Source organism: Triturus cristatus, chromosome 10 (assembly GCF_964204655.1).
Source record: "Triturus cristatus chromosome 10, aTriCri1.1, whole genome shotgun sequence".
Taxonomy (NCBI): domain Eukaryota; kingdom Metazoa; phylum Chordata; class Amphibia; order Caudata; family Salamandridae; genus Triturus; species Triturus cristatus.
The window spans coordinates 813,624,236-813,638,349 of NC_140593.1; the positions used below are offsets into that span (position 1 = coordinate 813,624,236).

At 44.2% G+C, this 14,114-nt stretch overlaps 1 protein-coding gene across 1 annotated transcript in view; it reads right to left on the reverse strand.

Moving 5' to 3' along the window:
- Positions 1-13,673, reverse strand: part of LOC146790050 (uncharacterized) — a 90,738-nt gene extending 77,065 nt beyond the window's left edge. The window contains exon 1 of the mRNA XM_085628390.1: positions 13,551-13,673. The gene's annotated coding sequence lies outside the window, so the exon portion shown is untranslated. The remainder of the gene's footprint in view (positions 1-13,550) is intronic.
- Positions 13,674-14,114: the final 441 nt, after the last annotated feature.

Consider the following 14,114-nt stretch of genomic DNA (forward strand, 5'->3'; position numbering starts at 1 on the left):
TAAAGCTCTTAATAGTCCCTGGGAAAAGGATGTCATTGGTTTTAGGGGACCTTTGCACATTTGACCACTCACACAAAGCTACAGTCTTTTGCTAACTAACTGGTCTGCCAAATTATTCAAAATACACTTTATGGAGCACCCAAGTACCTAGAATACAATTGAGTTCCTAAAAGTGGTATTGAGCAGGAATTGTTTCCCTTTGACCATAAGTGATAATGGAGTCCAATTTAATTCTGAGGAGGTTAAATAATTCTTGTAAAACACAGGCATTTCTCATCACTACACTGCCTTGCAGCATCTCCAGACCAATTCGTTGGTGTAGGGGAGTGGTTCTTGACCTTTTGACTTCTGTGGATCCCCAATTAATAATTACTGGAATCAGAGGACCCCAGTGAACCATTATTGGAATCCAGGGATGCTTATTGAGTCATTACTGCAAATTACTGGCCAATGTAATTTTGATGATTTGAACCACAAAATAATACAGACAATAGAAATCAATCAAATAAATACTCAAACAAATATAAACAAATCTGGATTATAATTAAATCGAGGCCACCCATCCTCTTTTTTTTTTCTTTTTCTTTTTTTTATATTTTTTATTATTTCAATCATTAAAACCAACACATACATTGATGCACAGAGAAAAAGAAAAAGAGAAAAAAAAAGACCGAATCTATAACATCAAATAATCACTACAAATTCAACAAATTACTAATGACGCTTATGTATCCCATAGGAAAGGGTAGAAAACAAGGAGAATTACAGCTTCTACTTTAAATCTCATCAGTTTCCCATATCGGACCCCAAACCCGAAGACCTCTTTTTTTAGCTCTTTTCCCTTTACATTTATAGAGTGCCTTCTCTAAGTTAAAAACATGATGAAATCTTGCATACCATTCCTGAAAAGAGGGTGGTGCAGTATCCTTCCAATGAGTTGCAATAATTAATCGAAAAATGGCAGAAGCCATAAAACAAAAATATATTTGGGAGGAGTGCATCTGTAAACTATCATCAAGCCCAATTAAAATCAAAGTAGGAGTTAATCGCGCTAAACCACCTGTGACTTGATTGAGAAAATTCTCTATTTTTAGTTTCAAAGTATCAAGCTGATTACAACCACTAAACATGTGAATCATATCTGCAGGGCCCTGATCACATCTAGGACACCGATGGGATTCCCTTTTCCCCCATCTAAACAATTTGGCAGGGGTGTAATAAAGCCTAAACAGAGTTTTAAAGTGTTGAGCTTTAAGATTAGCTGCCATAAAAATGTTTTTTTACAAATAAAGGGACCTACAAATGTCCACGTCTGGATCCCCCAGCATCCCTGCCCAAACACTTTCTGAGCTGGCAATATCATCTTGGTTGGCATTCAACATAATTAAATATAAATCTTTTACCCGTGGCTGCCTATGCCCCAGCCAGTCAAGTATCGGAATATTATCCAGTTCAGTTATTTGGGCCATTGCTAATTTAATTATCTCCCTGAGTTGTAAATATTTAAAAAAGGTCTTGGTTTCTACACCAAATTGGGTTTGAAGCTCTTCAAAAGATTTTAACTCAGATTGCTCAAATAAATCCCCTACTACATTAATTCCTGCCTACTCCCAAGTTTTCCCTAGTTTATCGTAAAATAAAGATGGGAACATGGACGAGCGCCATATAAAATGATACCTATGCACCTTAGGGATTCTCAGAAGTTTACTTGTTTTATTCCATACATTCCAAGCGGTTCTAACAATTTTGAACCGCGTTTTTTTATAATAACTCCCCTCAAGTTGCCTTAATAAGACACCTGAAGCGAGATCCCCTAGAGCCAGCTCATAAATAGAGGGAGGAAACTCCCTACTATAGACCGCCGATATTGTACCTGTACCAGTTTTAGGCCGAAAAAGACTAATCATTTGCTGCAAAGTTACAGCCCAAAAATAATATTGCGTATGGGGGATTGCCAAACCCCCACGATTTTGTGACAAAGTCATCAACTTTATTGATCTTCTAGTCTTTTTATAGCCCCAAATAAACTGTGAAAATATTCCTTCAATTTTTATAAAAAACTCTTTGGAGGGTTCGATCGGGATACATCTAAATAAGTAAAAAAATTTAGGGAACATAGTCATTTTTATGACATTAGCTCGTCCTATAATGGAAATATATAAATTGTCCATTCGCTTTAAGTCAATACTAATCTTATTTATCAGCTGTGCCAAGTTAATATCCCAAATAGTTCCTACCGCCGCATTTATATTTATCCCTAAGTATATAGCCTCAGAGGACCTCCGAACATCATAGAACTGGGTATTATTGGAGCAGACAATCTTGGTTTTTCCTGTATTCAGCCTATAGCCAGATTGACTACCGAATTCTGATGCCAAAACCTCAATTCGGTCCAAAGCTGCCTGAGGGTCAGGGGTAACTATAGCGATGTCATCCGCATAAGCTAAAACTTTGGTGTTATATCCCCTAACCACTATAGGTTTAATAGCCTGATCGTTGAGCATCGCTCTAATTAATGGGTCTATATACAGAGCAAAAAGATTTGGGGAGCATGGGCATCCCTGTCTAGTACCACGTGCAACCTTAATTCTCCCGGATTCCATCCCCATCAGTTGTATTTTTGCGTAAGGTTGTATGTACATGGCCTTTATAGCTGTCTGAATACGGGGACCAAAGCCATTAGTACTTAAGATCTGCCATAAAAAGCCCACTCAACCTGATCAAAAGCTTTCTGAGCATCCAATAAGATCAGGGACATCTGACCCCCAGTCTGTTCGATGATATCAAATAAAGAGATCACCCGGCGAACATGATCCGTTGTTCCCCGAGCAGGAATAAATCCATGCTGCCATGGACTAACCAGGGAGGCTATTATTTTAGAAAGTCTACGGGCTATAATTTTAGAATATAATTTCTCGTCCGCATTTATCAGGGAGATTGGTCTGTACGAAGCGGGGTCTTCGGGTGATTTGCCTTTTTTCAAAAAAATAATTATATTGGTGTCCTTCCAAGACTGAGGTGGGCTGCCATGATACTGTACTGCTAAAAACAAATCCAGTAACATATGAGCTACCTCAGGCTGCAAGGCTTTATAGACTTCCATCGGAATTCCATCTGGGCCAGCAGCCTTGCCGGAAGCCATGATCTGTAGTGCCTCAATAACTTCAACTAATAATATATCTCTTTCCAATTCCTGTATAATTGAAGGGGGGATAATTAAACCCAACCCAGCTACTGTTTGAGGATCAGTCTCAGATTTGTAAACATCACCATAAAATTCAGCAAAAACTTGAAGGATGTCCTGAGGATTAGTTACCATATTCCCATCCCGCCGCTTAACCTTCAAGATATTGTTTGCTGCTGTCCTCTGTTTCAATTTTAATGCGAGGTGTCTCCCGGTCATCTCCCCATATTCGTAGTTATCCCTAGCCCGTGTTTGATATAATTTAGCATTCCTGTTGTTATATATTCCGTTTATTTTAGCTTTAACACTTATCACTTTTAATTCAATTAAACTCGATGCATCCGTCTGTTTATTTTCAATAGTTCGCAAATGTGGTTCCTCGTTCTTAGAGAGTTCAGCCATAAGTTGTTGCACAGCCACCCTCTGCTCTTTCCTAAGATGCCCAGCAAAACTAATAATCTCCCCCCTTAGGCAAGCTTTAAATGTATCCCAAACAATTACCCTTGATGCACTATACCGGTTTGCCTCAAAAAATTGCTTGGTCCAACTCCGGAGATGGTCCATAAATCCATCGGTTACCAAAAGTTTCCTATCGAAGGACCATTTTAAGGGACGATTCAGATGTTCCTGAAGCTCTATCTCCAATATCAATGGGTTATGATCTGATAACAACTTGGGCAGTTTCTGTATGTTAGCTCGCTCTATAAGGGAAGCAGATATGAAAAAATAATCAAGCCTAACATATTTCCGATGGGGACAGGAAAAGTACGTATACCCAGCATCTCCAACTTCCTTTCGAGTCCACACATCGACTAATCCGTGACTCCCTACTAAAGCTTTAAGGGCCTTAAATACCCGTGGCTTCCTCCCCTCATACTTTTCGACAGAGATATCCGATGTACCTAGGTGGATATTGAAATCTCCACAGATTATAAGTGGAGAAGGCCAGGCTGCTAACTCAAGCTCTAAATTGGCCCATAAATCAGAGTCATCCAGATTGGAGCCATAAATTGTGCATAGAGTTATCCTACAAGGTAATAAGGCTATTGCCCATCTCCCCCATTTGTCCGCTAAGATTCGCTCAGCCACAGGCATCCGATTGGAAGTGTGAATAGCCACACCTCTTGTAGTGGTAGTCTGCCGTGAACAGATCGCCTGCATATACCCAGGAATAATATGTATCCCTCTTCTGGAAAGGTATATGGGTCTCTTGTTGGCAGATAACATCAGCCCCCCATGATAGAATAGCTTCTGCCGATCTATATCGTTTGCCAGCATCGTTCAACCCCCCTATATTCAACGAACAAATTCTCAACCTACCCATCCCAATATTTTTTATTCCAATGCAGTGACTTAAAGCATTCCGACATCTCAATGTCAAACAGATTTTGCCTCACTTCTGGTTTCCCTGAAATTTTTACTCCCCGCCCTTCCCTACCCCCCCCACTCCCTACCCCTCCCCTCCCCAGACACCCCCCCATTCCCCCCACCCTGTAAATGGAAGCAACAGACCTGACAGGCCTGTAGTGAATGAATAATGTGCTCTCCCGAAAGTGAACCATAAGCTTAACTTAACTAACACCCCGTATTTATCCAAAATAACGCCTCCCGTGGCCAAATAGCCCTACCTATCTCCATTCTAACCACCCTGAAGAGAGGAAAGAAAAAGGAAGGAGGAGGGAAAAAACTAAATATAACAATAGTTTAATTACACCTAAGATTTAACTTTCCCTCCTGCTTCCAAAAACTCATTTGCCTTTATCTCAGACGTGAAAAAACTTGTAGTATCCTTCCAAATTACTTTTAATCAAGCGGGTTTAAGAGGAAGGCCTGAGCTCCTTTTTCTTGAAAGGGCTTGATCATCTGACGTAGACGCCACCGGCGCTCTAGAGTGACATGACAGAAGTCAGGTCTAGTAAAAAAAGAAAACCCCTCAGCTTTTAATTGGGCATCTGGTCTTCCTCTTTCGAAAACATTCTGTCTCAGCAGAAAATTTCCGAAATAGACCAGCAACGCCCTAGGCTTGGCATCAGGTCGAGCGGGTTGACGAATGGTGAAAGGGACCCGGTGTGCCCTTTGTACCTCCTTATGCCAGTCCCAATCGACCAAATCCGGCAGGGAGGCCTGTAATAATTGAGCCATATAGGTACGTGGGTCAGACCCTTCCCTTCCCTCCGGAATACCCAAAAATCTCAGGTTATTCCTTCGCTGGTAATTCTCCCCCTCCTCCAGCTTTCACTGAATGTCCACAATTCGTGCCTCATGAGCGTCCACTTGACCTTTAGAGCCGGCGATCTCTAATTCCAGGACTTCTGTCCGAGACTCAATATCGGTCATTCGATCACTTATGTCCTTACAAGTCCTCGCGACTTTCCTGATTGCCCCTTGAAGTTTACGATAGGCATTCTGTGACCTCTTACTTTCCATCCGGGATTCCTCACGATGTGCAACCACGCACTGCATAATTGACTCTAAAGTTGGAGGAGCCGGAATAAGCCCAGCTTCAGATCCATTATTGGAATTAGGTTTAGTAGCACCCATCAGTTGGTCCCCAAGTGCATTATCCCATTTCAGGGTCGCCAGTTTTTGGCCCTCGAGTCTCTTAGAACAGAGATTCAGAGATGGAACCGTTGCCGCAGAGCCTGAGGCGGAGGCTGGCTTATCCTTATGTTGTGATGCCTGCTCGTCACTGGACATGGTTTCCCCGCCTGAGTCTGAGCCAAGTCCTGACCAAGTTGTGTCTGATAATGAAAAAAAGTCATTAGCCTCTGAGTCTAAATCTTTATCCCAATCCCGACGTGGGGTCAGACGACCCCTAGAGCTCCCTTTATATTTTAACCCAGCGTCAGACAACTGAGGGGGAGTACTCTGAGTATTATCCACAATTTATTCGGTCTGGCCCCCCTGGAGCCCTGTTTTCCGTTCAGGGGGTTTAAAATTAAGATTTTCCCCAGCTTCTGACGAATCAACCAGATACCTCCGACTGATTTCCTGAGCCTTGTCGGGACAAAAATTCTGCTTGCCAGCCACTGAAACATGTTCATGTTCTGGACTATCCCCAGGGGGCGATTACCCTGCTCCGAGAGTCTAAAGATGAAATTTCTTCCAGTAGGCTGTTCCCTCCAACAGAGAGCAAAGGTACTTCATTAACATGACCTTCCGTACCTAAAGCCGTATGCAGCAACATATTGGACGCCGGCTCATTCCGCCCCTCTTTTCCCCTGCTCCGCTCCTTACCCGGCAATTCTAGGACACCCCCACCTCCGTCTACACTGTTGCTCTTTCCGTTAGAAGGTCCCTCCAGGGCACCGGGAGCGCTAGCAGTCTGACCTCTGAGTAACTCGATAACCGACACAGAGGGCCGGTGTGGCTGGGGCTGAGCGCCCCCACCCCTCCCCTTCCTGTCGGCCGAGATCTCTGTGTGAGCGCTGGGTTTCAGCCTGCACCCGCGAGCCGGGGGGGCGATCTCAGTCTCCGGGAGTGGTACTGGGGGGACAAGACGTTCCGATGTGCTTCTGTTTTTTGCGGTGGATTTTGGCCCCATGGCACAGGCAGAGGTTGAAGCTGCGGCCGGCAAGAGGAAAGCACAGAGCCTCTCGACACGCTCCACACGGAAAAACAGCTGTTCCGTATATCGGGCTAACGCTGAAGCCCAATTGAGTAAGTTGCATGTATCGCTACTGAATTCTGCTACCGCACAACCGTTATTTATCCGATAAAGTTCAGAGGGATTCCACATCCTTAAGTTAAGGGTATCAGCATTTCTCAAAGAACGGCTACATCGCTTCGGGAGAGCACAAACGGCTGTCGCTCCTCACTCAGCCGCCATCTTTGCTCTCTAAAAAATGGGATTTTTTTTAGAGGCCACCCATCCTCTATATTATGTTCTGTTTATTGCACTTGCACTGGCTCTACAAATCAATCTGAAGATATCAACTGAATTTACAGCATCCAAATTCAAATTCCTTCACATTTACAGATAATTTTAAACATTTGAATATTAAATGTGCTTCTTTATTTGTATAGACTTTATGAATCTGTTGATTTAATTTTCTAAGCAGGTACAGCCCCCCAGGATCCATGGCCACAGGTCAAGAACCACTGGTGTAGAGAACTTATCATACTGTCAAAGATTGTTCTCAGTGGGTGATTAAATGTCAGATGTCACTTGAAGATGCTTTGGAAATGTACCCTATGTTCGCATATGACATAGGGAGTAAAACCTTTTTTTTTTTAATGAAGGGCAGGGAAGATGATATAACCTAATGTCTCAGTGAGTGAAAAGGTGGGCGGAAGGAAAAACCTAGTTAAGCATTTATTAGCTGATTCTGGCAAAATTTAGAGAAGGATTGGAGAGTGTCAACATAGTTACAAGAGATAGATATGTTTAGCATATGCATCATGTGTGTGCAATCAGGATAGAAGTGAATGACTAGGTTGGGATAAAGTAGCATTTGAATCACAGGTGGTTTTAAGTGATTTGATCCTTGTTGTGTTCGAAAAATTGTCTCAAGTGCCTCAGGTTCCAGCGCTAATGTTCAAGGCATGGCAACAACTATTTAACATCCATAACTCACTAATTCTCACCTCAGGTTAGCCGGCTGTACTACAGGACAGATGTGTCGGGTCTCTCTGACCATCGGTGTGGATGGTTAGGGACAGTGTTTGCCACAGCCAAGGTATGCGTCATAAGACACTGACAGATAAAATGTATGTTCCAACGTTTGGGCAGTGTTCAGTAGAGATGTTCAGAGTCGCAGCTTCCAAGAAAGTCGTACATATGGTCGATGACCAACTGATGGTGTTTAACCACATTTAGCACACATTCTTAGATGGCTGACATGTCTATAGAACAAAAAGACACAGAGGGGAGGGGGGTGGAAACAAATAGAGTCATTGTTTTTTGGAGGAGTTCCCCCTATAGTTGGACTTTCCTCTGTAGGATTTGCTAGTCTGTTGTCTATAAGACTGTGGGTTCTGGGAGGAAAAACGTTGGTGTCCTTGGTTGTAAGAGCGGTATTGTGTGGAACCGCCACGAAAGGAGGAGGTGGTGCTGCGTCCGCGAGCACCCCGAAAAGGCTGCCTCCTAAACTGAAGCGTGCCAAGGGAGCGAGCTGTCTCTGTGTCCTTCTTTATCGCTTGAAGCGCCTCATCTACGTGCTGCCCAAACAGCGACTCCCCATCAAAGGGCATATCGAGGATCTTTGCCTGGACTTCCTGACGAAAAGAAGTAGAACGAAGCCAGCCTTGCCTCCGTAAGACAGCTGCCCCAGCTAACTGGCGAAAACCAGTTGATGCGATATCTACGGAGCAATCAATAATCTCTGAAGATGCTCTTTCTCCTTCCTGTAGAATTTTGAGAGCGTCCGCTCTAGAGGGTTCTGGAATGAGCTTAATGAAGGTCTCCATGTCCGACCACATTTGGCGATCGTAACCACCCAAGATGACCAAGGAATTCGCTGCCCTGACTGTTGTAGAGGCCATGGTCGAAAATTTCTTCCCAATGGCGTCCAGGCGACGCCCATCACGGTCAGGTAGAGAGGGAAGCGGAGACGAGGGATTCTTTGAGCGACGTTGTGCCGCCTGGGTGATGACTGAATCCGGCTTAGGCTGGGATACCAAGCAAGCAGGAGAAGAGTCTGGAGCTTTATACTTTTTCTCCAACCGCGGGAGAACTGCCGGGATTGAATTCGGTGTCTTCATCAGTTTAATCCCCTCATTCCAAATGAAGTCAATTATGGGCACGGCCCGAACCTGTTTCTGTGGCTGCGATTTAAAATCATACAGAAAACAATCCTCCTCCCTCACGATCATGGGGAGATGAAATCGCTGTGCCACCCTTTGCATCAACTGATGGAAACTTGTAATGTCAACAGGTGGAGAGTTCACTGGCGACTTCGGCGGCGAAGAAGGTGAATTGATTTGATAATCGTCCCAGTCGGCCATAGTGTCATCGTCATCACCCTGGAGCTCTCCATCTTCCGTATCAGGAAGAACATCAGCGTCACCCTCTGCAGGGGGTACTAGTAAAGGGGCGGATGGCATTGGCTCCGCCGGCGCTGGAGAAGGAATCGGAAAGTTCGGTGGTGCGTCACGTGGAGAGCTGTGAGAAGAAGGTGGAAAACGGCGATTGTAATCCTCTAACATAAATTAAAGATTAGAGATGAGAGATAAAGGCAGTTGTGCCATTGGAACCTGCGCAGGAGGGTCCAGCTCGTCCTCTTGATAAAAATTATCCTCATCCTCGAAATCTTGACATTTTATGAAAAGTTCTGAGGGACTGCGAGCAGCCCGGAATGTGGAATGAATGTCATCATAAGAAGCCGAGTCTTCCTCATTGCCAGAGGGAAACAGCTGTTGTGGTGGTTGAGTGGCCGGAGGCATCACACTGGATTCCAAAACAGCGTGACGACGACTCTGAAGTAGGGAATCGTTGACAGGAGCAGGCGTTGGTGTAGAAAACGGCACCAGTGGAAGAGATGCAAACTTTGTGGAGGATGAAAGGCTTGCCATCACTGTCGTCGAAGCCGCCACCGACGAGGCCACCGTCGACGAAGCCGCCGACGACGAGGCCACCGTCGACGAAGCCACCGTCGGCGAGGCCACCGTCGACGAAGCCACCGTCGACGAAGCCACAGACGATTTCTTCTTCTTGATCGTCGATGAAGATTTGGACGTCGACGGGATAACCAGCTTCTTCGTCGTCAACGAGGATATTGGAATCGTCGACGAGACAGCCTTTAATGAAACACAAACCACTGTCGACGGAGATAGCGTCGACGAAGCCGTCGTCGACGACATAGGGAATTTGCTGGAAACCGTCATCACCGTCGTCAACGAGGTAGTATAAGCAGCAGATTTCGTCGACGGAGTGACCGTCGACGAGCCCGTCGACGGTCTGGCACGTTTTTGAGTGGAAACGTGCGCTGAAGGAGCCACAGACGCCTGAGAGTGAGATCTCCGGGGCGTTGGCGTAGTAGCAGAATGTACCGGAGCCTTAGAAACTCCCAAAAGGTGAAGCTTTCTCTTTTTTTAGAAAAGGAGAGGGCAAATCCTGTACACTACTACGCTTGGAAGAGACTGCAGTGCGGGCAAAAACCAAACTTTCGACATCAGAGAGAGGATTATCTGCGTCCTTCAACTTCTGAAGCCACAGAAGGAGGCAACCCTCTCTATCCTTGAGAGTCTTCTGTGAAAAAGTTCTGCAGATTTTACAGTTACCCACCTTATGGTCAGGGTAAAGGCAGTAGATACATTTTTCGTGAGGTTCCTCAGAAAAAAGTCTCAACTTCCCACTAGAAGCACAAGGACGGAAAAGAGACTTCTTACTTGAAGACATGAGGATAAGTTGAAGAAATCCAAACCAGAGAAGAAAACTGAGCAGAGCTCAGGGAGACTCCCTTCTCACGATGTGCGGTAGAAAATCTGAGGGTCTGAGCCTCTGAGGAGAAGGTTCTATAGGGTGCTTGCGCCTGATTGGCTGGAGTTTGGACTATAAAAACGACATGTATATGTCAGTAAAGTGATTCCTTTTTCAATGCTTTCCTATGTGTCAATGTTATCCTATGGTACTTTTGACTTGATATGTTAGTTTAAACCATATAAAGTTTATTTATATATGTATTTTATTCTTATATAGTTTATCTATGTATCTATATACATGAGACTTATTGCTTTTTATGTACCGTGGGACTCCCACTTCGACGACGGGGAATATTCAAGCATGTGAATCTATGAAAGACACCCCAATACTGGAGAAAACCAGTTCCAAAGCTACGTGATGGCTTCACTGAAAATGGGGATGTTTGGCATCAAACATCTTGTATTCACAAACCCACCCTGTTTCCAGTGGTGGAGTTGGATATACATGCACACAGAGGACAACTTAGAGTTGGCCCCTGAAAGCTACCATCTTCTGGTGTGTTGGCTGACTGGATTCTGACAGCCTGCTGCCCAAGGCAGATTTCTGACCTCACAGGGTGAGGGCCTCTGCTTTCAGAAGGTCAGAAACAAAGCCCGCTTGGAAAAGGGTGTTTAAACCCCATCCCACTGGATGGCCTGCTGATTAGCATTCCAAGGCAGGGGAGCTTCAAAGAAGCTACCGCCTTTGAAATCAGAGTCTGGCTAGCCTCAGAGGAGAGGAAGCCAACCCCCTTTGTCCAAAGCCCTTTGGCAACTGGACTGGTGGGAAAATTAGCTAATGAGGTAGGCGTGCCATCCCCAGGCTAGTACCACCCCTAGACAACCCAGAACACAACAGTCCGACTCTCTCGGGAATCGCGGTTGCAGGACACACCCTTTCGCTCACGCTCTTTGTACTCATCCACAATAAGATCTGACAGAGACATGAACAATTTTAAAATATTTATTTTAACTAACGTGCTGTAGTATGCAGTATACGTGCCATAATCAGTAGAAAAATGACTAACACAAATATGGTCAGCATAGCAAGGAATCCCTAAATCATAAAAGGAGCTGTCTTAATGAATGACCAAATAGCCTACTCTGCCTCCCCTTGTATAGAAACAAGATGGTTATATATTAGAAGATCTCTGGGTGTTATCAGCAGACTCGTGCCTCAGTCTATAGGTGGTTGATCTACATCACAGGTACTGTCATGATCTTCTCCCTGGAAAGGTCCCTCTCCAAGTGTGTGCCACCTAACTGTGTACCCTCATATGACTAAAGTACGTGTTTCCCAAAAACAGCTGCATCTGCATGTTTTGTCTAGGTGCTAGGGCCTGACCAAAACGGAATAACAAGGGGCATTGTTGTTGGATCTTGTTCACAATGTTCAGACTAAATTCCAGGAACGAGCAAAGTGTAAAAACAACAGTAAGTTGCAATGTAGCACAAGCAAAATAAACTTGTGTAGTAACGTGCACAAAGCAGCGGACAGTCAGCAACATGCTCATGCTAACATAGGGGAGATGACAATGCCCATCTCGGCCACATGACATCCTGAGCCCCCCTATTGGTTCAGCCCCACTGGCCTCCCAGTCAAAGCCTGCAGCCTCTTTATGTGAAGACCAATCCCCATAGAGTAACACAGGGCACCCAATGCTGTTTTGCACCCCTGCACCAGGCCACTGTAGTGCCACTGGTGGTGTTCTGCTGGTGCTGCTTTGGACTTTGCCCACCACTCACCTTAACTCCTGGAGAATTGTCTTGTAGGTCACTGTACTGTACCTGAATGCTGCGCTTGTTTTTCCTTCCATACGATAACAATGCAGCTTCTGAAAATTGCACTGTGTTGACTTTTTAAATACAAAAGTATTTTTTTTTTAAACACATACTTACCTGAACGAATTGATTCTGGTGCCTAAATATATATATAAATGTATGTGCTATTTTTATAAATTTGTGTTGATCTCCTCATTGAGTTTTGTGTCTCACTTATTGACTACTGTGTACTTTTGAATGTCAAACACTCCCCTCTGATAAGCCTAAGGGTGCTCGACCACACTAATCCCTAGAAGATCACCTTGGGATTGCTAAAGCAAACCCCTGTCCACTTATAAGGTAACCCCTGGACTCTTTGCACGATAGACCTCATTTTGATATATCACATAAAGACCCAGCTTCCTATATGTCTGTTACGAACCCCAGAAATTATAAATGTTTTGAAGGGAGGAGAGAAGATTTTTGAATGTTGATGAGGAAACCTAGACTTTGGAGACGATACTGATATAAATGTAAAATAGAGAGAAGACAAACTTTGTCCTGGGTCGTAATCAGAAAATCACGAGCTATACAATGAGCCTGACTCCCGATCCTTTAGAAAGGCTATCACTGGCTTGAGGAGCTTCGTAAAACACGGAAGGACTGAGAAGAGACCGAACGGTAGGGTTTTGAAACGGAAAAAAGGTTTTTCCCCATTGAAAGTGAAGATAATTCCTGGAAAATGGATGAACCAAGACTGTCAGGTAAGCATCCTGAAAATCCAATCTAACCTGCCAATTGTCCTGAAGAAGAGTATATCTGAGCTGGAGAAGAGTTTCCATTTTGAAATGATGGTACACTATGAAGTTGTTGAAAAACTTTGAATTGATTACTGGTCAGAACTTTTTGTTTTTTTCTGAAACAAAAAGATAGTACTGAGTAAACCTGTGGGATTGATAAAGGTGTGTGCGATAGCTTGTTTTGTTAGAAGAGACTACATTTCTTTGTGGATGAGAATTGACTGTACCTGAGAGAAGTCCAGAGGACAGGGCAAATGCAGCTGCACAGGATTCTGATGAAGCTCTATATAATAGCCTTGAATTTTCTGAATCACCCAGGGAGCTGTTGTGAGGGAAAAACAAGTGTCTGGACAGAGAGACAATCAACCTCATAGGGGAGGAAAGCCAGAATTGAAAATTATTACCTGGGTATTGGTCTCCTCTGTTTCTGTATACCCTGTTCCGGAAGCCTCGATGGTGATGGGTGTAGAAGTGTGGTTTGTAGTCTTGATAGTAGTCCTGTTGGAACTCTTGACTGAAGGACCCCCTATTTGCATGTCCCCGGCAAAGCGACTACTTCCTTGACAGCCCTGCCCAAAACACAGGAAGAAAAAATCTTTAAATTGAATTGAGCCTTATCAATTGTCACAATGGTGGAAAAGTACTTGCCCATTCCCTTTATGAAGGACTCTCCAAACAAAAGGCCATTCACTTGTTGCCCCTCTTCCTAAGCCAAAAGGCTGCTTATCACAGAATCTAGTTTTAACAGGAGGCTTTTATATCTCTCCTGAGATATGTGTGCATCAGCATTGTCTAATATTTATATAGCTCGCTGAGCCCAATTGGACAGGGTATCAGGATCAACTTGTGCACCCTCCATTTTAGCCTTTTCGCATAAATCAAAAACTCTGCTCAAGGGGCCAACCAGACCTAAAACTCTATCCTGGCAATTAGACAAGGCCCAACCTACTCCTTGTTTTGGATCTTTG